Here is a 24492-nt window from a genome sequence, read left to right as displayed (position 1 = left end):
TAATGCAAATTACTCAAGATTCATCAAACATTTTTGTGCTCAATCTTTTACAGATTTTGAATTATATAACCAGTTTGTCATGAATCCCAAAATCTTACTGAAGTGACTGAAAAAATATAAACCCAAAAATAAAAGAAGAGTATATACTTCTAAATCACAGTTCAATGAAGACCTTTCCATTCCCTCCTCTCCCCGTCTTGATTTTCCAAGCCTCTTTTTAATTGCCGCTTGTCTTCCTACTGCTTCTGCAGAATGCAATTCTTAACCAGCACTCAACTAGCCAGAGCAGATGAGGAAACTCACTTCAGAACCAGTCCGTGTGTTGGACCAGGCACCTGTCTGAAGGGAGCAGAGAGGTACACACAGCCTGTACTGCTGAGAGCGAGGGCATGCATGCCACGGCAGCGCACACCTGTAAGCGCTGTGTCAACAAAGGCACAGACAGGGGTTAACTGGCTTCTGCAGGAAGCCTGGTTTCATTCATTAACTACGACCTCTGGGCTAGTACATGCGGAGGAGGGAACACACAGGCGAGTTCAAACAAAGCTCCTGTTTTCCCTCTGAAACTTTTCAAGTCTCAAAATCTCGCACACAACCCAATCCGCTGTCACCTGAATGAAAAACAATAGCAGGCACTCAAATAAGTAAGACCCGCATGAGAGTTCGCTAGCCCAGCCTTTGCGGAAGGCCACCTGCCAACAGGAAGAAGTGGTGAGAAGGAATTTGGATCCAGCTGCTATCCTCCCTCAGCCAAACAATGTCGCACGATAAACAGCATTAAGGATTTTTTTTTAATCCTCAATCACACTGAGAGCATCTATAGTTGTCATTTTTACTCCCTGGTTACCAGGAGAAAGGCTTGAGAGATTTCTTTGCACAAGTTCACAGACAACCAATCTCTTGTTTCCTATCATAGCTTTATCAAAGGGATTGAGACAAGAAGAACAGGAGGGAAAGAAGAAGAAATGACAAAGTGCCTCACTGTAGGGCTGACTCAAGCTGCTAAATTCATCACAGGTAACACAGAAAATCTTGTAGCTGTCTTGCAGCACCATTTCGCATGTCAGACAGAAAGGCAGAATGGTCATAAAAAGAGGAGATAACTCAGTATCTGTAGTCCTTAATTCCTTAAAATGAAGTACCGAACGCCAGGAAATGAGCTACGACTGCGTGCTCAGTGGGTCACTGTGGCAGGTGCAACTGAACCTTGAGACCACGCAGCCTACTTGCACCTTCAGCTTTAGCCCAGGCAGCACCTGGGTGAAGCATGCCAATAAATCCACTCGCTGATGATGGTTACAAAAAGGGTTAAAAACCAACCAGACTGCAGCTGAAAATTCCACAGTGTTTCCCTCCACAGAGCTGCAAACTGCGCGTCTTCCTGGTTTCAAACGAACGGGAAAGCTGGCCATAAAGATCAGCCGGCTGAACACATGGCACCGCCAGTGCCACCGGCGGGCACGGATGGCTGGAGAGCCGGGAGAGCGGGAGCATCGCGGCCGCCCGGCGCTCCTCCGGCGCGGCCGCTTCCCGGCCCCCGGGGACGCGCAACTCGCGGCTCCGCGGCGGCGCCGGATTCACCGCCTCGCCGCCGAGGAACCCCCCTCTCCTTCCTCCCCGCCCCAGCCCCCGCTGAACACCCAGGATCTGGGTACTACCTGCGTTTATCAGCAGAGCCATCCCGTGCCTTCAGTCATTCAAGGAATTTAACAGCCTGGAAATTCCTGTTGTCCATTATTTGAGGTCACAGATAAAAGCTAAACAGCAGCCGTGACTCCCATCAATCATAAGTCACTCGCTGATAGAGCGTATGGTAGGAGACCTACTGATGTAAGCTAGTCACCAGAGAAAATACCCACTGATGACGCATATCCAGGCACAAAAATAGTTACAGGGCCCCCAAAGGGATTATTCAACAGCCTACATTTAGATATTCCTTCAAGAGACCCGCAGTCAATTTGCTGCTATTAGATGGCTGGGGAACATTGAAGTTTAAGTTTCCTCAGCAGACATAACCACAAATAGCTGGTTTAAATAAGCTACTGCAATTACAAGCTGTTTTGTAAATTTTAACACCGCGTTATAGTGACTAAGTCTAAACAGAACCACTGGCTAAAAAATCCTGTATAGCCTTTGCTCTCAATATTTACCAATTCCTCCTGGATATTAGCCAGCAATGAAAAGAACAATTTAAAATTAATTCACAAATGTTTCAACTAAGCCCCTCATGCCAGCCTAGAGCAATGTTTCTTTATGATAAAAAACCAAAACAATATATGCAAAACGGTATGGGATATTTTGGTGCTGCTTAAATGCTATCTGGATCAACTTTTGCCTTAATTTTTATCCTTCTTTAGTATTTGGCTCTGTACTGCACAAAAAGAAAAACACAGAAATAGTTAAGCTTTCTTGCACAAATCAAAACCATTTAAAGGTAAGTTATTGCAACATGCAAAACCAAGTACAGTGCACCCGCTTTGAGCAGGGGCTAGAAAGAGGATCCCCAGAAATCCCTTTGAGCCTAAATTATTCTGCAATTCTGTGCAGCTGGATTTTTTGGCATTAAAAACATAATCCTCTAAATTAACCAATCAACTGATAATCCTACAATATTCCTGCCCCCTTCAACAGTTTCGGGATCCTTCTCATGCTCAGACAGCAAAAAAACTTAGTAGGCTATAGCTGAGCCTACTAACACTGCTGATCATGAAACACTGACTGTGCATTTACGGCAATATTAAAATCTTTAATAAAATAATATTTTATTCTAACATCCAACCCCCCTTTTTGAAAGCAATTCTGGTGCTCAGGAGTCTAAAATTTACTGACTTTTTATTGCACATTTAGAATCTAAATATAGGAAAATATTTTATGGCTCTGATGCCTATTTCATTGACATACTTTTGGAAAGCATTACCTAGACAAACAAATACTCAAGGGCTTATAGTGTTTACCCTGCAAAGCAGGAGAAGGAATTGTCTCAGGTTATGAACTTCTACCTCACTTTCTTCATCTGTGATAACATTATTAAAAGTAACACCAAAAATCATTTTTAGCACAACTGTTTCATAAAGTCCTCATGTTTCTCTTATGCATCCATATCCTGCTAGTCCACATGGCCTAATTTAACAGCCCAAAGAAGAAATATTGGTGCCCTCTAGCTGATTTTCCTCACCAATTTCATGCAGACACTGAGCAGCAGTTTCTCTTTTCTCTTGACATTCCTGGGTCTTTCACTGGTACCCCCAAAATGCAGTGCCCTGGAATAAAATGAGCCACTTCCTACAGAAGATATAGGAATCAAAACACTCAAATCCCTTAGTGCTCTCAACTGTAGGAGCTCTTTAAATATCATAAATGCTGTGAAAAACAGGAGAGATATAACTGCGTTCAATACCACCTTATCAAGAACCGGTGAAGCACCTAAATATACTTTGTAGCAAGTCTGGACATTCCATGGGAAAATACAACCTGCAATTTTGTATGAAACACAGGAAGCCCTTCACCCATTCAGAAGTAGTGCAATTGCCCTCCATCAGAAGCCTTCAAAAAGCTTGTAAGCCTTTCATTATGTCCTGCCACATTCTGAAGTTAGTAGGTGATGAATCCATTTCACAGCTCAGAGCCCAGGACCTCCCTTTTGCCATCACACAAGACTCGGCGAGCAGGGAGAGCTTTCCTCTCCTTTCACTCTGATGTCTGTCAAAGGGACAGACGCCCCATTCCACCTTCCCTGTTCCCATCCCCTCTTCCTCCAGCCCCTCTCCTGGAGGCTGAGGTACCACTGAGGTACAGGGCCTCATCACCTTATAGCTGCATGTCCCTGTCCAGCAGGGACGCAGCTGGAGCACATCTCCAAAGCTGGGAAAGCCAACCAGGCAGGGATGCTAACACACTTTGAACACCATCTCTAGTGTGACAGGTGATGTCAACAAAAGTGTCCAAATCCCAAAGAGATCTCTCCTGGCTGGAGGAAAACCCTTGCTGAGGAAGGGCTGTCTCAAGAAATGCTGAGCCTGAGGTGGCAGGCAGCTGCCTGGCAGCTGCCAGAACAGCTCTTTGGCACCTTTGAGTGAGTGCATCTGCTCTAAGCCCCACCAGCAGCCACTGGCTGCCCAAAGGATGCAAGAGAACAGGAGTCTGTGTGGAAAGCAGGGTTAAAGTTCTGTTCTCTTCCTCCTTGTCCAGCTAAAAGGGGCAGAGGTTGGCTGGAGCTGGCTGTCTCTGTGCATTTAATTAAAGGCATAAACCTCTGTGGAGAACTCTGGATGGCCCTATTAACCATTAATCACATTAAACATAGAAGGGAGATCAGGATTTGAAGCTCAAAATAAATACTGTGACACAGACTAACTTCTAGGATTGCCTTCATAATCCTCAAAAGGTCCATTTGAACCTTGATTGGGAAAAAGGATTTTGCAGCACATACTGTGTATTTCTGTGTTTGAACAGCAATTGTAAAGCAGAAACTGCTTAAATGTGTGGGAAACATCAGGCTGATCCTGCAATTTCCAGCTATCTTTATAAAGCTAACTTCCCATGTGCCATCTGCCTGTTGGAAGACAGAATGGGTTAATCACAATGGCTAGGCATTTTGGAAGGGTCCTAGGGCTCCATTTCTCTAGCACCTTACTACAACATTCCAGCTAATGCTCCTTTCATATACATCTCTAGGGAAAGGATGCTACAGACTCAGTCAATACTCATTAAGTGGTTGTAATCCAAATCTCTACATCAATTAAAAGATGAAGGGCTTATTTGAACATGGAACAGTCAAAACCCTTTGTTCACATAAAAGATGCATTTTACACCATTTGAAAAGTGAAATTTTTGGCACATTTCATTTTTTGGCTTGCTTGGGGTTTTTCTGTTGGTTTTTTTTGTTTAGAATTTTTTTTTTCAACCAGCTGTTGGTTCTGCCAGTTCTCACGTAGGAGACCTAGAACAAGGCTGGTTTGTGCCAACTTCTTTTCTGGAAGGCAACAGACTTTTCAAAAGACTGATTTCTTGAAACATAAAAGAACCCAGAAAACCCTTCAAGAGAATAGGCACAGATGTGGTAATGTTACAGATGGGCAGTGGAGGTTGTGTCTCCAGGATAAAAGGAGATATGGTAGAAAAATTAGGATCTGGCAGGAGCAGCTTTTGCTTTTTACAGTAAAAAAAACCATGTTGCATTTCAATACAGAGAAAATATAATGAAAACAGGTGAAGGACAGAACAGGAATCATGGTTACAGTGGTAACTAAGTATACCCATTTAAGTAAGTCTTAAAGAGTGTAGAGATGCCCTGTTATCACAAAACTTCATGAAAGTTTTAAAAATGCTGTGTTTGAAGTAGGAAGCTGATGAATTATCCCTTACTGGCCCAGGAGCATCCAGTTTTGAATAAACATTAATGTAATGTAGGAATATTGTTTATGAAAAGAGACTGAGATTTCCAAACAGACAGGAAGAGAACACCTCACATTAGCAAATTTTTATTTGAAATTTCTATGATTTTTTAAACAAGGGGCAATATTAGAAAATATTGGCTCAGTGAGGATGGGATAGTATGGTGCATTTAGTCGCCATATCACACAACATTAGATAAACCAGGACACTGATGTCAGAAACATAAATATAGTTCATGCTATTCTCAGTCTGTCTGCCCATCAGTGCCTTTCTCTCACTGCTAGCATTGGTAAAACAGGTAATATTGATTATAAATAAAAAAAATTAAAATATTGTAGAAGCACAGGCGTCTGAGATTACATATTGATTTTTCTTTATTTGGAAGTAGGACTCTGATACCTCTCTTTGCATTCAAGTATCCCTGAAGAAATCTAAGATGGTAACAAAGGATGATGGTGGTAGGTAGCATAGTTAACAGTAAATTACAGAGTTTATATCAAAGTTCTAAAGTAAACCAAACCATAAAACTAAAGAAAGCTATTGCCTGGGCACCTGAAACTGAGTTTTCTTGAAATAAGAAACTAGCATTTGGTAGCAATAGCCTTGTCTGTGTACAACCCTATTCCAAGATAATAACTAAAAATACTTTAAGATCTATTCTTTACCAAAATTCCTTTAAAGTATTTCTACAATATATTGATAAAAAACAATAGTACTCTCAGTGGTTTGTTCACATCATATGTATGCCACTTGACTTGAAGGGATCAAATAACATTAATCATCAAAACATGACAGATTTATTCTATATATTATTCTATAGTTACTACACTGGTGGATAAGGAAGGAGAAACTGATGTCATTATCTTGCCTTCTTTAAGGTCCATGATACAGTCTCACACAACATCTCTGTCTCTCTACATTGGGGAGATAAGGATTTGATGGCTGGACCATTCAATACAAAGGGAACTGGCTGGGTGGCCATAGCCAGAGAGTTGCAGCCATCTTCTCAATGTCCAAATGGATCTGCATCAAGTAGCGTTCCTTGTGGAACCTTACCGGGACTACTTCTGTTCAATGTCACAACTAATGATATAGTGGAATTGAGTACACCCTTAGCAAGTTGGCAGGGGACACCAAGCTCAGCGGTGCAATTGACAGTCTTGGTGGAAGGGATGCCATCTCTAGGGACCTTAACAGGCTTGAGAAGTGGGCCACTGTGAAACTCATTAAATTCAACATGGCCAAGGACCTGCACACAGTTTGGGGCAACCCTAGTATCGGGACAGACAGGGAGTGAATGGTTTGAGAGCAACCCTCTTGAGGGCTTGGAGGTACTGTGTGGTGGGTTGACTTGAAAGGACAGGAGCTGCCCACCACAGCTGCTCTGTTACTCCCTTCCTCAAATGGACAGGGGAAAACAAACACAACAAAAGAGATGAGGATGAGATCACTCACCACTTACCATTACAGACAAAACAGACTTGATGTGGGCAAAGAAGTTTAATGTCTTGCCAAAAAAATGCAGAGTAGAATAATGAGAAATAAAACCAAACCTAAATTTCCCCTCACCCTTCCCTTCTTGCCAAGCTTAACTTCACTCCAGACTTCCTCTACCTCCTCTCTGCTAGTAGCGCAGAGGAGTGGAAAATGTTGTGTTCACTGCCACTCCTTCCTCCTCAGGGGGTCACAGCCTCCTTCAGGCACCCCAATGCTCCAGTGTGGGGTCCTCTACGAGCTGCAGGTGGGTGTCTGATCCTCTGTAGGCTGCAGGGACACAGCTGCCTTACCATGGTCTGCACCCCAGGCTGCAGAGGAATCTGCTCTGGTGCCTAAAGCACCTCCTGCCCCTCCCTTCACAGGCCTTGGTGTCTGCAGAGTTGTTGCTCTCACGTGTTCTCACCCTGCTCTTCTCTGGATGCAATTGCTGTTGTGCAGCAACTTTTTTTTTTCCTTCTTAAATCTGTTATTCCAGAGGTGTCACCTCTGTTGCTGATGGTCCCAGTCTTGGCCAGGGGCACGTCCATCTTGGAGCCAGCTGACATTGGCTTCATTAAACACAGGAGAAGCTTCTGGTAGCTTCTCACAGAAGCCACAAGTAGTAGTAGTAGTTCCCTGGTACCAAAACCTTGCTACACAAACCCACTACACTGTTAGTGGAAAAATTAGATATGACCCAGCAATGTGCACCTGGAGCACAAAAAGGCAACTGCATCCTGAGCTGCATCAAAAGCAGTGTGACCAGCAGGTCAAAGGACTTAATTCTGTCCCTTTACTGGGCTCCTGTGAGACCCCACCTAGATAACATATGCAGATCTGGTGACAATGACAAGTCAAATCCAGACCTGTTGGAGAGGATCCAGAAAGGGCCACAATGATTAGAAAGCTGAAGCACGTCTCCTATGAAGCCAGGCTATGAAACTTGGGGATATTCAGCCTGAAGAAGAAAGCAAGCTCTGGGGAGACCCTACAGCAACCTTCCAGTACCTACAGCGGACCTATAAGAGAGGGACTTCTTACCAGGGTGTGAGGTGATAGGACAAGGGGTAACAGTTTTGGACTGAAAGAGGGTAGGTTTAGCTTAGACATAGAGAAAAAAATCTTTATTGTGAGGATGGTGAAGCACAGGAATAGGTTTCCCAGATGTGGATGCCCTGGAAGTGTTCAAGGCCAGATTGGATGGGTGTCTGTGCTGTGTCTGGGCAATCTGGTTTAGCGGAATGTGCCTCTGCCCATGGCAGGGGGGTTGGGATTCAATAATCTTTAAAGATCCCTTTCAATTCAAACCATTCTGTGACTATGTAATTCCAGTGCACAACACTAGGAGTACGACAGAAATACTGTAAAGCAAAAACAGAAACAATGACTGCAAAGAGCCTATTCTGAAATGACATCTTTTTCACTTTCATGTTTGATTGCAAATCAGTAAAAACAATCTTCATCCACAGGTACTGCCAATAAAAAATTAATTTAGAATGTATACCCACTTTGAACCCCATCTGGAAAGGGAAATACAGAGAGAGTGACTAGGGGTCACCAAAACTGGGGACTGGGAAAGGGCAGCATAGGAAACACCCCTGTCTTCACTTTCTCCATCCCTGAGCACTGTGATAACCCAAGATCGTATTTAAGTGTTAACGACCTCACATGCACACAATCTGACCTGCCCTTGAGGATGAAGTTTCATGCTTCAGTGAGGTCAGTGCAGTAGTAAGCTGCCACCCAAGAGGGGAGGATGCCACTTTGCTTCTTCCTCTCAATGCCAGCTATTTGCTCCTGCCAGCTCTAGTTTGCCTGTGCCCATAGGGAGCCAATCCAAGGTGCTCACCCACCAGAAATCTCTGGCTATCCAACAGCTCACTACCTGCTCAGCTGTCCAAATCAACCCAGGGTGGGCTGCAGAGGGCAGGCAGAAGGAGCAGCCCCTCAGGGTCACGAAACCACAGCCAGGACAGTGGGAAACCTTTCCTTAATCTCCAACCACCTGCCCACTGGCTTCCAGCTTTGAAAACACTGGAGAATCTAGGCCAAGGAAAAGAAAAGCTGACTTCTCAAAGTTGGGAGGCACTTCAGACATTGAAGCAGACAACTTCAGCAGGGACCATCAGAGAGCCAGCAGGGCCTTGAAAGAACTGCAGGGAGAAGAAAGGAGAATGTCCAAACCATGCTATGCAAAGGAGAGAGACCCAGCTTAGCTGGTCGCTGCCACCAGTACCTGCCAAGATGGGAGATCACCCCAGAAGGTGTATTTAGCTCTGCGCTGATTTGTTTACTAGGCTCATTGAAGCCCAAGTATGCCTGATGCTTCAGAAATGCCCATTTGGGATATTTTTCAAAACCTTTCTCCATTTTTTCCCTTTCTGGCAAACTGCACAGATTAAATCCATTAGTAGTTTCCTCTAAAACAGGTAGTTTCTTTCCCTCTTGAGAGGTTTTTTCATATTGCTCAACAATCAAGGAAAGAACGCAAGGATCAAACCCATAAAGCATTCTTAAAAATTCAATTTATTAAAAAAAGTACAATTACCAAATCACATTTCTTAATCTTTTATATTTTTTAAACAACACCAAAAAAAAAAAAATCCAAACAAAAACCAACCAAAAACAAAAACAAAACTATGACATCTCACAAAGACTTTTCAGGGATTCTCCTCAAAAGACAGTTTCACTTGTTAGTTATACCCAATTCCTCTCTTCCTGGACTCTCTCAAACCACCAGCTATTATCTCTTATCTCTGGAATATGTTAAACTATGAAAAAAGCATTGTCTTGCCAACTTGGCATAAGAAGAGGGGAGATAGCGCTCTCCTTGCTCTTATGGGAATGCCTACTGAAATGAAAGTTTTTGGGCTGCTCCAGTTTATGGACTGATTAATATGACTCCTCTTACTGTCATCTCCTTTTCCTATGAAAAGTTCAAAAGTTCAGTTAGCAACAATCTGATGTCTTAGCCTGTTACACAAGCCTCTGGGTTATTTAATCAAGAAATTAGACTTCTACAATGCATAGCAGTACACTCACTGCAGACAGACTGGGAACTGTTGCTAATTAACCAAAATGCCAACATACAATTATTTATTATATTAATTAATTAAAGCATATATAAGCAGCCTATCTGTAAGAAACTAGATGCAATCTCTAACAGACTTCCTGCTGATGTGCTGCTGCCAGTTTCTCAGCGCAACTGTGGCCATTCCTAATTAAATAAATAATTTACCCTGGAAGATTTCATTGAGTGCCAGACACAAGCACAAGGGCTGGGTGAAAATAAATCACTGTCGGCAGCATGCCAGTACTTGTTCCTAAAATCTACGGAAAACGGCTACTTCCCTACAGCAAACATTTTGCCTAACCATTCTGCACTGTTTAATTGATCTCTGCAATAGCATGATAGTAAAATTGCCTCCATTTCCATGCATTTTAAGTACTTCATGTTCTTTTTATTTCATTCTCTTCACATTTGCTGGCTTTTTGCATCAGTTGTGCAGCTTCTCACACAGAATCATCTTTTAAAAAATTTATTAATTTAGGGTCAAAGTCTTTCTCAATACCAACTCTTGGTATGATGCTGACCCAAATCCAAACATGTTAATGTTCTGAGTCTATCACCATCCCCTGCTTTGATTTCTACCATACTCCTATCAAATTCAAGTTACTTCCTTCTCTACCAATGTCCTCTTATCAGTATACATAAACCCTGCTTTTAATGTTTAACATTTACTGTGCTACACTGCTATTTAGGCATTTTCATAACCACAGAAAAAATTAGGAAAATTCCCACTTTGTGCTGTGATGTCAATCTATTTTAAAATCTATTGCAAGATACCACAATAAATATTATGGTGTAACTTCAATACCTGACAGCAGTGTAAACATCAGCAAGTTTTCCTGGGTAATCACAAGCATCTCAATTATCCAGATACTGTCTCAGCAAAAGGGCAGCCTGACTTACAGTACGGTCAATGACTTTCTATGCATTAGTAATTTTAGAAAACCTAGACAGGAAAAAGAGTCCTTGGTTGCTCCTTCACAGAAAATTTCTTCGTACATTTTTGTGGTGAATTTATTGTTCCTGTTCAGAAGAGTTTAGGCACTCTGGGGGGGGTCTGTGCTCACCACTGCCTGCCCCATGCACCAGATCCAAAACGTAACCTCCCGGTCTTTCTGCTAGGTCAGGTTTCAGTTGCTATTCCCCAGTCTTTCAAAGAATTTGTTTTTTTTTCTTGCAAATTTTGGCAATCAGCATGTGACATTTCTAATATAAAAAACTGATTAGCATTTCAAGAAAAAGCCAACCACCTTGATGGGGCTGCTCCCCTGAGGAAAGAATGAAGGGAACACATTCTTCTCTGCATACACTTTACCCTAGAAGGCACATAACTTCCCAAGGGCCTCCAGCATTTCACAGCTCCCAAAATTCTGTTCGACCACCTACCCACTTTTTGGCCAACTGGCTGACCCAGAAAAGCAGCAGAGAAGCAGCAGCCACTGCAGGGAAGAAGAAGCAAGCACAGCTTTGCAAAGCAGAACCGCGTGGGAAGGAGCTGCTCTCTGGGCACAAAGAGGGTCAGCTACAGCTTGCCCTGGAATGAGCAAAGCAACAGGGGTCAGACCACAGAGGTCATGAGAAGAATGGACAGGGAAGAAAGAGCACACCAAGGGAAAGAGCTTTCTTCTTCTACCGCAGTTAACTCCCCTAAATTTCCTCCCTCCTCCTGGTTCCCCAGTTTCCAAAAATAACCTATACAAAGGCAAAAAATGCAGAGGCAGGGAGCCTTAAAAGAGCTGCAGTTGGAAAATACAAAAAGGTGGCAAGGGAATTTATTTAAAAGAAAAAAGCCCAAGAAAAAAGAGACATGCTCTTTTTGGGAAAGAACAGTGACATATTTTAGCATGAAGCCACTTCAGCAGGGATGTAGGTCAATAGCTGAAACCAGCACCTGTGGGGTCTCAGGTCCTGGGGCTGGTATGGGCAGCCAGAGGGGCCCAGAGGTTGCTTGGCCTCTCCCCAGGAAGCTGGAAAAGGCTTGGGCTGGTCTTGGTCCCTCCTGCCCTCACATACTGCAGCTCAGCAAATGGTTCTTCTTTAGGCAGCCACTATTTCATGTTTCTGGTATCAAGCAGATGCTTGACATTTGGCCTTAAAAGTAAAGGCACCTTAATGTGGAAAAGATCTCTTAATGACTAAGAGAGCCAAGAGTAAATATTTGCACCCAAAGAATTCAGTTCCTCCCACATCAAAGCAACCTCCTAGAAAACTGATTATAAACAAATTAAAAAACAACTAGCATGCCTATCAAAAATAATTGTTTTGCTGCTGGCAAAGAATTAAAGACTCAGAGGGCCTGAAACAAACACTGAGGGTTAAATTTGATTCCTAATTGCTAGACTGGACACCAAGGTGAGAGAGGGGGGAAAAAAACTACTCCTGATGTGCAGAAACGTTTGTCCTGTTCACATGGCATCAGTGGGAAGGATGTGTTCCTCTAACTGAGAAGTTAAGTCAGGTACAACCTGAGAGATTTGGGGTTACACTAACATCAGCCATCATAATTTCCACATCACACCAACTTTGATTTCAGGAGGATTAAAGCACTCCAAAGCCACATGAAATTTTTTTGTCTCTTCTTTTCAGCCCTGATTAAAATAAGCAAGTATCAGCATATCTCTGCATCACTACAGTGAGATACAGGAACATCCCTTCTCACTCTGCCAAAAGCAGCAAGGCAGTGCTCACTGTCAAAAGGACTGTTTTCACCAACATCTCCTTCTTGTGCCTTTTACCACTTGCTTTCTCTGTAACAGGAAAAATTATTAAGGTCTCTAGGTCTCTCCTGTCCCCATGTTTTTACCATGAAATACTACCACATACTGCAGAGTATCTCAGAGACAAGTGCCCAGAGAACCATTCCTCTTCCTGTACAACAAACCCACTGTTTTGAATGAACATTTCTCCACCTTTGCAGACATTTGTTATCTTCTTGCATTTCAGTAATGACATTCCAAAAAGTCTGGAGAAAATTGGTAGCTGGCTCTGAGGAGGAAATCTAGACTGATGCCCCAGCTCAGCCTTTGGAAGTTGCATGGCCACTGTGGTGGTCAGCCAGGGTTGAGCCTCAGCCTGGCACACACTGGTACCACTGCCCACAAAACAAACTGTTTCAGAGAGAGGATGTTTCTCACCTTGGTGGTTCTCAAGAAAAGCTTAAAAATATGAAGCAAACACCACTTAAGTCTTTAGAAAAGCAGAAGCAGAAATGGCAGAAATTATTTGGAGGTTTGGAGCTTTGGATAGGGTTTAAATCTCATAATTTCTGATCTCTTTCTTCCCTTTTGCGCTTAAGTAATCATTTTCCAATGACACAGCTAGTGATGTCAATGAGTTGTCCCACAGCAATCTTCTTCAGCCTTGTATCAAGATGGAAGTCACCACAATCTCAGAAAACATCCCCTGGCAAGCAATGGCTCTAAGTGGGCCAAGCCATGCCTCCTTCAGAGAAGTAGCAAAGCTGTTGAGAGAGCAGCATTTTTAGGAGTGAAGTTTAGGAGAGTGGGAAGAAGACAGTTTCATACAGCCTTAGCTGTTTTTCCCAGCAGAGCAAAGCTTGAGAAGGAAAAACACCACAAGCCTCTCATCTTCTCTGGCTTGCCACAAAACAGGGGTGTGTTTTTCAGAAGGATCCTCTGAGTCTGACACCGAACTTAGCTCAACTGACATGAAATGTTAATGTTTAGGAACAAGGTAGGTGGAGAGGAGGAGGAAAAAAGACATTCATTATTTGATGCAGAATTCATTCAGAAGCTTCTTTTCCACAGCCAGAAATAAAATTTCCATTCAGCTCTTTACTTCTGGTAGCCTAGATAGCTTGAACAACTGGAAGAGGGATCCAGAGGGAGCCCTTACCCCTGCCTGCATGGCAACAGCCCTTCCTCAGACACCTTCTGAGAGAAGCAGGCACATTTTTATGACTGTAAGTCTTCAGATACAGGATGAGCAATTTTCCTTGGGAACATTCATACTGGCTTTAGGCTTCCAGAAATGATGTACATAAAAGATCTGTCTCAAACCATCCTTTCTGGTGCCTGCAGCAGCCTCCCAGTATGGCCCTACTGCTCCTCACCAGCCCCCAAAACTTCAATAAGAAGAAGGTCACAAGCTCTTGGTGCTACAAACTTAGCAACTACTATTTAAAATAGGCTGGACCATGGTATGAAACTCATCCATGTATTTTATGTGTTTTATGTATTTTCTCCTCTTCATGCCAATCTGAATTCTTATCCCACTCTGTGTATTTTCATTTTCTTGCTCTGCTTTTTGTTTGGTTTGGTTTTGTCTACATTACATCTGAAACCCAGCTTCTCCCTCTAGGCACCAGAGGTGGATCTCTTTCTTTCCTGTGCTCTTCCCAGCCCCGTTTTTCCTCTGATCATCCTTCTGCCTTTGCTCTGTTTCCTTACTCTTCCCATCCTTGATTTCTCCCCTCCTTTTCTTCTTTCTTGGATGTTCCTCTTGGTGCTTTCTCCTCATCCTTCCTGCCAAGCTGACTGAGGCACTCCCCTGGCAAGGTGCTGCCAAATAGCAGCTGGGCTGTTTGCAGGGTTATATCAGGTAGGGACACCCACAAAGGAATCCTTTGTCTCACTTGCTATATTGTTGGCTGGAGTTATTCCTCCTCTTCATTTTAGGGTTGCATACACAGTTCTTTTGTCAAAACTCAAGAAAATGAAGGTGCGACATAATTTGGGGAGCATATGCCAGTATTTAATGAGCTACATTTGCTCCTTGTGTTGGGGGGCTGTGCAGAAACAGAAGCCACAACAATAACAGCAAAATTGTGAGGATGTCAAGTGCAGCATTAGCAAGGGACCTGGTCTTACCCGTGTTACTCTCCCTAAGAAAGAGAACATTTTAAAATGATACCTTCTTACTTTGCAGCTCTACTGCCTGGAGGGTGAAATCCACCCCTTTGTGGAATGCTGAGACAGGATCACTTCAGTGCTATTTATTCCCTTAGAAAAGATTTACCCACCTAGCACTGGTCTCCTGAAGAGGGTGAAATTTCCTCCAAGCAGAATCTCATACTCAGGGTTCCCACTGCAATGGAAGCAAGACTTGTTTTTAAGAAAAAATGTATTCCTACTGGTATTTAACAACAAATAAACAAAAACCCCAAACCAAATTTACAAAAAAAGGAAGAAAAGAATACAGATTAAAAGAGAGGTTAATTTTATTTCTCCTCTCCCCTTGCACAGTATAACCACAGTTGGAAGTTGGTCAACTGCTTTCTTCTTGCACAGCAACTTCCAGCTGCAGAGCCATATTCATCCCCCAGTTAGACAGGAAACCTTGCTGAAATTTCTAGGCTAGATGCACTTGTATGTTCGGGCTGCCTTGCCTGTTTTAGCAATACAGAGCAGCTGTAAATCCAGTTTAACTTGCCACTTCTGTCAGCTGTACCATACCAGATTAGCACTGCTGTTAGCCTCACAAATATCAACATCTGGAGGTTCTCCTACTGCCCAGTCTGACTTTAAACCCTGCAAATCTACAATTCATCCACCCATCAGCACAGCTGGCAGGATCAGCCTGAGGTAGTTCTTCACCCTGAGCAAAATCTATTTATCACAATCACCCATCCTACATTCCTGCAGTCAACCAAGCAGATCAAACAAAATTCACGTAATGATCAGCTCTCAGCTAGCCCCTGGACAATTGCCCAGTTCTTCTAGAGGCTGACTCCTGACCCTCTCTGGGAGCAGGTGCCTTTCTAGTGCAGGTCTGTGAATCCAAGTCAGCCGGGAAAACAAAATACACCATTTCTTTGTACTTTTATATTTCTTTGGATGTCAGGAAACAGAGCTAAGTCTTGTTTCCTGCTTCTTAGCCAGCGGAGGTAGGGGAAACTGGAAGTAGATGTCGAGAAAGGCAGAAAGAGGGCAGATCAAAAGGATCAAGGAAAATAATAACAATAATAAAAAAACCCACCAAACAAACAAAAACCAACCAACCACCCACTGCTTCACTCTGCTCTGTAAAGCAGTACATCTTGGAAACAATATGTCCCTCCGCCCCCATCCCAAGTCTTTCTCTCTAGGGATATACAACCATCTCAGGGATTAATATAATTTTCTTGCAACATTCAAGTGCTGCTGCACTTAAAGGCTTATAAAAAACCCTGAATAAACCCAGCTTCTTCATTTGCTTTTTGCCTGAGAAAAATGTATGTAAAGAAGAATCACAGAGAATTGGGGCGGGGGGGGAGCAGGTATATTCGTGTCACTTTGATTTTCTAAGAACAAAGGCTTTTATTTATATATAAATAAGTTAATGGGAAAAATTTAGGTGCATTTTATTTTTGCCCAGCTCAGTCCCAACCCGTCACTCTGAATGCATTAATACATCCACCTTCAGCACAGTTGGGCCCTCCGTGTTGCCATGGAACTGAAACCTTTGCAGTTTGGATGGCGATGTACTTATGCCGTATTTATGCTTTGGAAGCATACTGTTCTTACACTTCCTATAACAGAAGCAAAATCACTGCATAGCATTAACTCCCTTAGTATTTAAGGCATTCAATGTCTTTCTTGCCTGCCCGTCTTCACACAGAGTTGGCTTTTTCTATCTTGCCACATGCAAATGAAGCACATTTGACATAGCTATTCTCGTCTTCATGAACTCAATAGCTCACACGCTGAGCACATTATAGAAGGGCCACAAGACTATGGTCTTTCCCTCTTTAATAGCAGTCTGCTATCTGGCCTGCAGCAGCCGAGACAAGGGCTGCAGAAACCATAAATGTATGAAATATGCATGGATACAGAAAAGTTTACAGAAAAGTATTAGCTTTCAAGGTGGCATTTAAGCAGACTTTTTAAGCCTAATAAACCTATGTGCTGCTAATGTTCTTGATGCTCCTGAATATTCTTTTGTACACATTTGTCTGAGTAAACAAATTACACTATAAAGATCCTGCAGTGGGGACCAAATCTTTCAACACCTTTCTTTAATAACCTAGGCTGGTGGGATATCAGTGGTGAGCACAGCTTTGGGCACTTCAGTTAGAGAAAAAATAAAGTCAGTACAATTCTGTGTCATCCTAAAGTTTCAGCCTACAGTGATTATCTTCACCAGATCTCAGCCAAAGCTTCTGAAAATGCCTGTACACAAATTGAAATTACATAGATTTTTATGTTCAAAGCAAAAGCAGAGTACAAAAATATCCAAGTTCATTATAAAAAAAATTACCATAGTAAATAAATAAACAAATAAACAAATAGCCATTCATGTATATAAACATTGGATCTGTACCTGCAGAAACAACTGGAAGCCAGTCCATGGTCTGAAGCCAGCTTGAGGCTTTTTTTGTCCCAAGTTAAATATTTGCATAGTATTAAGCTTAAAATTACAGCATTTGCTGAAGAAACTTGCTGACTTGTGTATATGGAAAAACAAGAGGGAATTTACTGTCCTTGCACACTGGGGCAGATTCTTGGGATGCCTTCTCCTTCCCATGAATTCCTGGACAGCAGAGAGACAGACAGACTACCGACAGGGGAATTCCCCTCTTGGCTTCCACAGGATTTTGTGCGCAGGCAAGACAGAGAGGCAATAACCCAGGTAGCGACTTTATGAAGGCAGCATTTGTTGCTTTGGTGCCTGCCCCTCGACCACCTGGTAACACTCCTTCCTTTTAGCATTGTCCCCAGCTCAGAAAAGCCCCATTCACCCAGCACCTCCACCCGTGCAGTCTGACCGGTCCCTGTGCCGCCCCGGCTCCCCCATTTCTGGCTGCTGGCAGGCTCCGGCCACTCGCTGCCCCAGGGAATGGGCTGGGGGCTGCTCACAGAGGGGCTTTCTGAGGCAGGGCTGGCTTCTGGCGTCCACTTGCCAAAATAAGGCACAAACGCATTGCTGTCTCTGTGTCTCTGTCCAGGCCAGAGCAAGGCAGCTGATTCCCTGTCCCCAGGTGCTAGCGGGTGCACACGAGACCCTGTGAGTGCCTGTGTTTCTGGGTACCCCCTTCTGCCCTCCACAGAGGCAGAGCTGTGCTGGCAGCATAAGCTCCCTCTCCTCCTTCCATCGTCAGCACACATCTGACAGTCACACGTCCCCATCGCTGTGTCCATTACCATGAGTTTACAGAAGGCTCTCACCATCACTTTTCTAGTTACAGGAAAATGTATATTGAGCTGTGATGAAAGGCCAGAGCAATGTCAAGAGAATTAAAAGGACTCCAGAGACTGATTAGAGTCAAAAAGGAAAGGATTTATGATGGTTAATAAAGTTAAACCTGCCAGAGTCCTGGTTATTCTTTCCAACTGCAGGTAATCAGATCTTAAAGGAAAAATTATTAAGGTGTAAAATTATTAAGGGTAATACCAACCCCTCTGAAAGAAAACCTATGTGTTGCTGTGAAGAGCCTGGCCAGAAGAGAGTCAGGTTCACTGTGGCACCTACACTGACCCCTAGGAAGAGAGGAAAAGGAGATACATCACCTGCCCTGTGCCTTGGTGTGCCTCAGTACCAATCATGTATGTCACCTGAACAGCCCCAGTGGGCCCCCCTGGTACCTGCCACTCTGCAGGTAGCAGCTGGAACAGACCTAGGACTTCCACAGACCATGGAGCACCATGCCACGCCTCAGCAACAAGCATGAGGGAAGAAAAGCTTCCCCTGCTTTTGGCAAGGGAAAAGGACAAAGCAAAGAAGGAAGCTCTTGCCTCTCCCAGTCTGGTGTCACATAGGCACCTTCTGCTGAAGAATGTAATTGACCTGCATACCATAGGACTGCCCTGAAACTTGATTTAAATGTTTTATAATCTAATGTGCCTAAAAGTTAACATAATTTTACAAGACATTGGAACTAGTTGCTCAAAGCAGATGTGGGTATCCCATCCCTTGAAGTGTTCCAGGCCAGGCTGGATGGTGCTCTGAGCAACCTGGTCTAGTGGAAAGTGTCCCTGTCTATGGCAGGGTTGTTGGAACTAGATGGTCTTTAAAAGCCCTTTCCAACTGAAGCTATTCTATGATTTTAAGAAGTAAATGATTTTCCACATTGAAATAAGAACACTGAGAAAAGGCAAATCAAAGTGGAAGGCCAAAGTTTAAAAAAATATTGGGAATTTTCTATCCATATCTAAATTACATGCACTTTATTGGATCTCAAGTTTTCATTTTTCTATTGCTTAATAATCACAAATATGTTATATATACCCTTTCCATTTTGTCATTCTTTCACTATATTACATCAAATTTAATTTCCTGGGGAAGTGTGTAATCTTTTCAGCTGTCACTGTCTCAGAAGCTTTTCTGTAATAAGCAGAGCTTCGTCCTCTGGCAGGTCAATCTTTTATGAGCTGTGCTTTCTGCAGATTAGCTTCCTGAAATGTTTGCAATGCTATATGAGAACCAGCAAAAGAGGAGAACCAAAATAACACCCAAAAGGAAAAATAAGCATTAAAACCTTCACTTCCTTCTGACTCCTGTGTTCACCGATTTCATTTTGATGTGTGTAGATGGCAAATCCATGAAGGTTATTGCAGCGTATCAGAATCTTCACGAGGTGTGAGACACAGTCTCCCTTGCCCTACAGCTCATTAAAAGCACAGCTGTGAGATGGCTGCTCGCTCTTTGTGCTGGGGAACATGGAGATCTGCAAGCAGTCACCACTCTGACAGATGCCTCTCCCCACCACCTGCCCTTGGCACTCTGAGAGGTCCCCAAAAAGTCACATTCCACAGAAAAGTGAAAATGTCAACCAAGAGCATTCATGCTTTTCATTATGAGATACCTGTGATGGCAGAAAAGCAGACCAGATGGTCTGCTGGGTCCTTTCCAGACCTCTGCCCCTGCAGGACAAGAAACTCACCTTCTTCAAACCAGTTTTCCATTACCAATGCTTACGCACACACCAAAACAACTTATTTACAAAAACACATACCAACAAATTATTCTGAATGTTTGAAAATGAATCAACTCACAAGAAACATGAGCAACAGAAATTCTTACTCCTGTATCCTTCCTGAAAAGGTGCTTGGGTATGGACAACAGAAGAGACATCTGAACAAATACAGTCTGCAAAGGGTCATGTTAACAGTGTTTGGAGAGGCTGCTGAGAGTGGCTAAAAAGGCATACTAGAAGCCCTGCGAGCAGAAGCAGGTGCAATGCCCTCTCACTTCAGTGGTCAATGTCACTTCAGAGAGCTTCTCTTTGAACTGTCCAGCCAGATGTGGAAACCTTCACCAACCAACACACAGGCTACCCAAGTTGTAAACTGCTTTCCCAAAACACCCTGCACTGATCAATGAAGAACAATCTTTCTCTTCTTGCTCCCCATAAGACTTCTGTCTTGCTTTCCCTCTCTCACATCACTGCTGTAGCAGTAGATATACGTATTTCTGATAGTGTCTTCAAAATTACACATAAAAATCCAGTGCATTAAACCCAGATATATACTTTCAGAGCAAACAGTCATCTCTCCTTAATCACATATAACAAGCATTTTAATAATTGAGTTCTCGTCTCATTATTTAGTCTACCCATTTCCTTGTAATTCTGTTTTACATTTGTATCTTTAATACTTAATCTCTAAGAAATGGCTAAGAAATTTAAAAAAAAAATCCAAGCAGGGAATATTGCTTTAACAGAAGGTGTTAAATGCAGTGCTCTTCCACTCCCATCAGCATGAAGAAATTTTTTCAGCCAGTTTTGATGGAAGTTGCACTGGAGCCATAAGTCAGATGAAGATGTTCCATGCTAAAAGCTACATTGCGTGCTCTGAACTGCTTTAGAACCTAAACCAACAATTTAATCACTCTCATAAAACCATTTTGCCACAGTCTTACAGAGCCTGAATGTGTGTTAAAAATATAGAAAAGAAAAGCATGTCAGCTGTCAGTGACCTTAGATTTTTCACCTTTTAGGCCATAAACTGAATAGCCTCCCTTCACCAGATGTGGATCTCAGTCTCCATTTCCTTATACAGGGTGAGGAAAACACACTCAAATATGAATTTACTTCCTATTGAAATCTTGGTCAAAGATGGTGGGTGATGTAAAGATGAACATCAAGGGAATAACTGCCATCATCTGGTTGAGTTTGGTAAAATGGAGTTAATTTACACTTCTTTAGGAACTCACTGGTGTGTGAAATTAATCTAATTTAGACTGACCAGAAATTGAAATTGGAATGAAGGAAGAAAACAATTAAAGACCTTTCCTAAATGCAAAAAAAGTAGTGCAGCAATGCAGTTAAAAGTACAGAACAATATAGTTAAAGTCCAGAACCCTTCATGCTATTGCTACCACTCCCTCCTTCTAGACAGAGAGAATAATCATCTGTATATCTACATATCATCACTGTACCAGTATAATCTTGTCCAAATGAAACACCGGTAGAATGCTTCTACCAACATCTGTGAATAAATACATGTTCAAGTTAACACGGTTCACTATTCTACATACAGGCCAGGCCTAGCAGATAAACATCTGCTGGAACAGCTCCATGTAACTGTTTGTACATGTGGCTTAACATTTACTTCAATGACTTTTAGCACCTTCTTGTTATTGTTTCTGTGCTGCTCCAACAAGCAATGGTTAATGTAAGCTGCAGACTTTCACATACCGTGTACCTGTGAATAACTGGTTCCCAGAGATGTGGCAGTGATAACATTGTCATCGTAGGACTCAAAGTAGCTCTCGGTAGATCACATGTCAGAAGAGGGTCCCACCTGAAAATATAACAAATCCAGACACTAAGTTCCTCATATTCAAAGGTTTACAGCAAGCTCTGCCAATACATTCATGCATTTCACACATTCATCCTGTGCATTCACAGGGTCTGTGCTTTTTCCAGGCTCACAGAAAACATTTTGCCATTCACAATGGCAAGCAAAAGTGCCCTGCTGTAGCCAAATTGTTCCAGACCATATTTCAGGCTCTACAAGCTGCATCTCATCCTAGAGTAAGTGGTTTTCAAGAAGAAAGCCTGGTAAATAACAAAGAATTTTCAAGAATTCAGATTCTAGGCATAATTTATATTTTTTTAATTACTCTAATGCTTCTTTGACTCTTCATGCCTCCAAAGTGGCTTGGCTCTTGCCTTTATTACACTTCAGTGAGCCTCCACATCTCACAGTTCGCTAGTATCATGTACACCTTCATTTGCTGCCACCTAAGCAAGTCAGTGTCTCCTATATTCTGCACTTGGTGTCCAATAACAAGTGTAAAACCATGTAAAGACTAAGTTGCAAAGAACATGGGTCCAAAACAACAACAAAAAATTATAGGTGAAGCGCAGTATGCTGCCCATGGGTATGATGCTACAATGCCATACCTAAAGTTTGCGTTCTCTGAAACAGTATTGACACAGAGTAGTGCATCTATTTGCAGGCACACTTAAATTCCATATGCTGAGGTGAGCTGCTGAGCCACAGCATGGGACCCAGCAGCAGAGAGGAAACAGAGGAGCAGTGACTGCCCTGAGGCAGCGCTGGCTGGCAGATGGTGCAGAGATCTATCTGAGTCTCAGATAGATCTGTTCTATGGAACTACTGAAATTTTCTTTCCCAATAATTCTCCCAAAAATTACCTACAAAAGCAAAATTTCTCAACCTGTTGAAGCCTTAAAAATAATCCTCCTTCCCAGAGAAATCATTCATTATATACCCCCCACAGAAGGATAGACGGCCAACTGCTTTCAACAGAAAAACATAGTAAGACATGCAACACATTCTTCTGCTTGCAGATGAATTTGGAGTCACTTAATAATCTGTCCCTAATGACTGCACCTGATCATTTACCTTGCAAATGACCAGGACTTTTCAGATGAATAATTTAAAACATTTTTCTTTCTTTTTCTTTGTCTGTTAACAGTAGTGTTAGAAAATGAAAACTCTCACAAATACTTTCGTTTTAAAGTTCTAAATCACCATATGAATTGAAAAGAATGATCACCAGATAGCTACATCATGAACAGAAATATACAGCACACATGGAAGTGTGAAGTGAAATGCAGTCTATCATCTCTAGTGAATCAGTTCAAACCTAACTCAAGTTGATAGCTGTCACCAGCTACCTTTGGCTTCCTGCTCTCTAGTGTCCGTAGGAAATCAGTTTGTAATTCTCCATTTGATTCCCTTTTGCTCAGATTTCTTCACTGAGTCTTTATCCTCTTGCTTAGCCAATTCCAGATTTTCAAGGCCACCAGTTATGCCTCATTTCAGAGCCTGCTGTCTCTCTGCTCATAGTCAAGTTGGGAGGGATCTCAGAGACTGTGTAGAAGAAAGCCAAAACTGCTTAAAACAAACCACTTCCAGTGGAGCCAGAGGCACTAACGAGCAACAGCTAAGAAATGATGTAATTACTCATGACCCTGACAACTTTCAAGATCTTTTACAAATATCTTTCTGTCAGAGGCCTCCTAATTCCTTACCTGTGGTGAGAAACAAGCACCAAAGTCCCAAAAATTCACCTAAAAATTGCAAGCCCTAGAAAAGCTTCTTAAAGGCAAAAGCAAAGTGTTTCTAGGTGAAGCAGAAGCATGGAATCCACTGTGAAATGAAATGAAAATGGAAATTATATGGAAGGTATTTAAGTACATGGTTCTAGCAATTACGGAAATAGTGTTGACAGAAATCCATTGGGGACCCTCAGTGGGAGAAAGGCTGGGAACTAAACATACAAATCAATATAGTCTCTACAGAATGAGAGACTGGTAAGAAAATGAATACAGTTCTTATCCAAACTGTTTATTTTCTATAGCTAGACAGTGATAATCTCTAGTGCTATCAATTAAAACCTTCATTTTCACAATCAATGTTTTAAGGAAATACAATACTAGGCACAGTTAGAAAAATTAATGGAAGCTGAAATTAATTTTTTGTTTCCAACTTAATTCCACCTATGTGCCATCACTTCTTAAATCTGAGTCTACATGTCTTAAGACTATCCTAAAACTGCACTTATGCATATTAAGCTATAGATAAGTTACTCCCTTGCCCCAAAGTTACTCCTTTCTTACAACAAAGTACATCACTGAAGACGCAAATACGCAATCTTTTTTATTTATATATTTATATGTATATATTTATTTATATAAATATTTATATCAATGCACACAGCAAAGTTACACCAACAGAGCTACAGAGGCCTAACAACCACAGGTATTTAGAAAGTCCCTATAAAACTATTGTTGTGCTCTATGACGTACCAAGTTTTTAGCAATTCTTTCTCCCCATGCTAATTTGAAGAATGAATGAGGACTTAAGAAATAAACAACGCAGGTAAACCAAATGCTTAGATTGATTATATACAACCATCGAACTCTTTGCTAAATCCAGGTCAGGAGGGGTATCAAGCCTCAGAAACTCTCCAGATACATAGAATTTATTTTATTATTAATTTCATTAAAAATCATAGCTTCTAATTTCAAAAAATATACCATGTATTAACCTTTGAGAAAAATAGAGTTTAAAGTTAAATAAAAATATGTAATCAATGATCTGAAAAAACATTTTCTGTCCTTTCCTCTCAATAAATCTAAGGCTCAAGTATTACTTTCCTGGCACCTGTTTTCTGTTTTACAACTTCAGCATAATTTC

The 24492-nt window shown here is 42.1% G+C and overlaps 1 protein-coding gene across 28 annotated transcripts in view; it reads right to left on the bottom strand.

Moving 5' to 3' along the window:
• The window catches only part of HIVEP2 (HIVEP zinc finger 2), a 136304-nt gene that overhangs the window by 83083 nt on the left and 28729 nt on the right, over window positions 1-24492 (bottom strand). For 13 of the 28 annotated variants that reach the window (XM_021553142.3, XM_021553148.3, XM_021553150.3 and 10 more), the window contains one exon: window positions 21516-21621. The gene's annotated coding sequence lies outside the window, so the exon portion shown is untranslated. Of the gene's footprint in view, window positions 1-1658; window positions 14987-21515; window positions 21622-24492 lie in introns of all 28 variants that reach the window. The other 15 variants (XM_085576648.1, XM_085576663.1, XM_021553152.3 and 12 more) reach the window with 4 other exon arrangements.

The sequence above is a fragment of the Lonchura striata genome, chromosome 3 (genome assembly GCF_050655825.1).
Source record: "Lonchura striata isolate lonStrDom1 chromosome 3, ASM5065582v1, whole genome shotgun sequence".
In the NCBI taxonomy this organism is placed as follows: domain Eukaryota; kingdom Metazoa; phylum Chordata; class Aves; order Passeriformes; family Estrildidae; genus Lonchura; species Lonchura striata.
The sequence above is the reverse complement of the archived record's forward strand: the minus strand, read 5'-3'. Positions and strand labels throughout refer to the sequence as shown.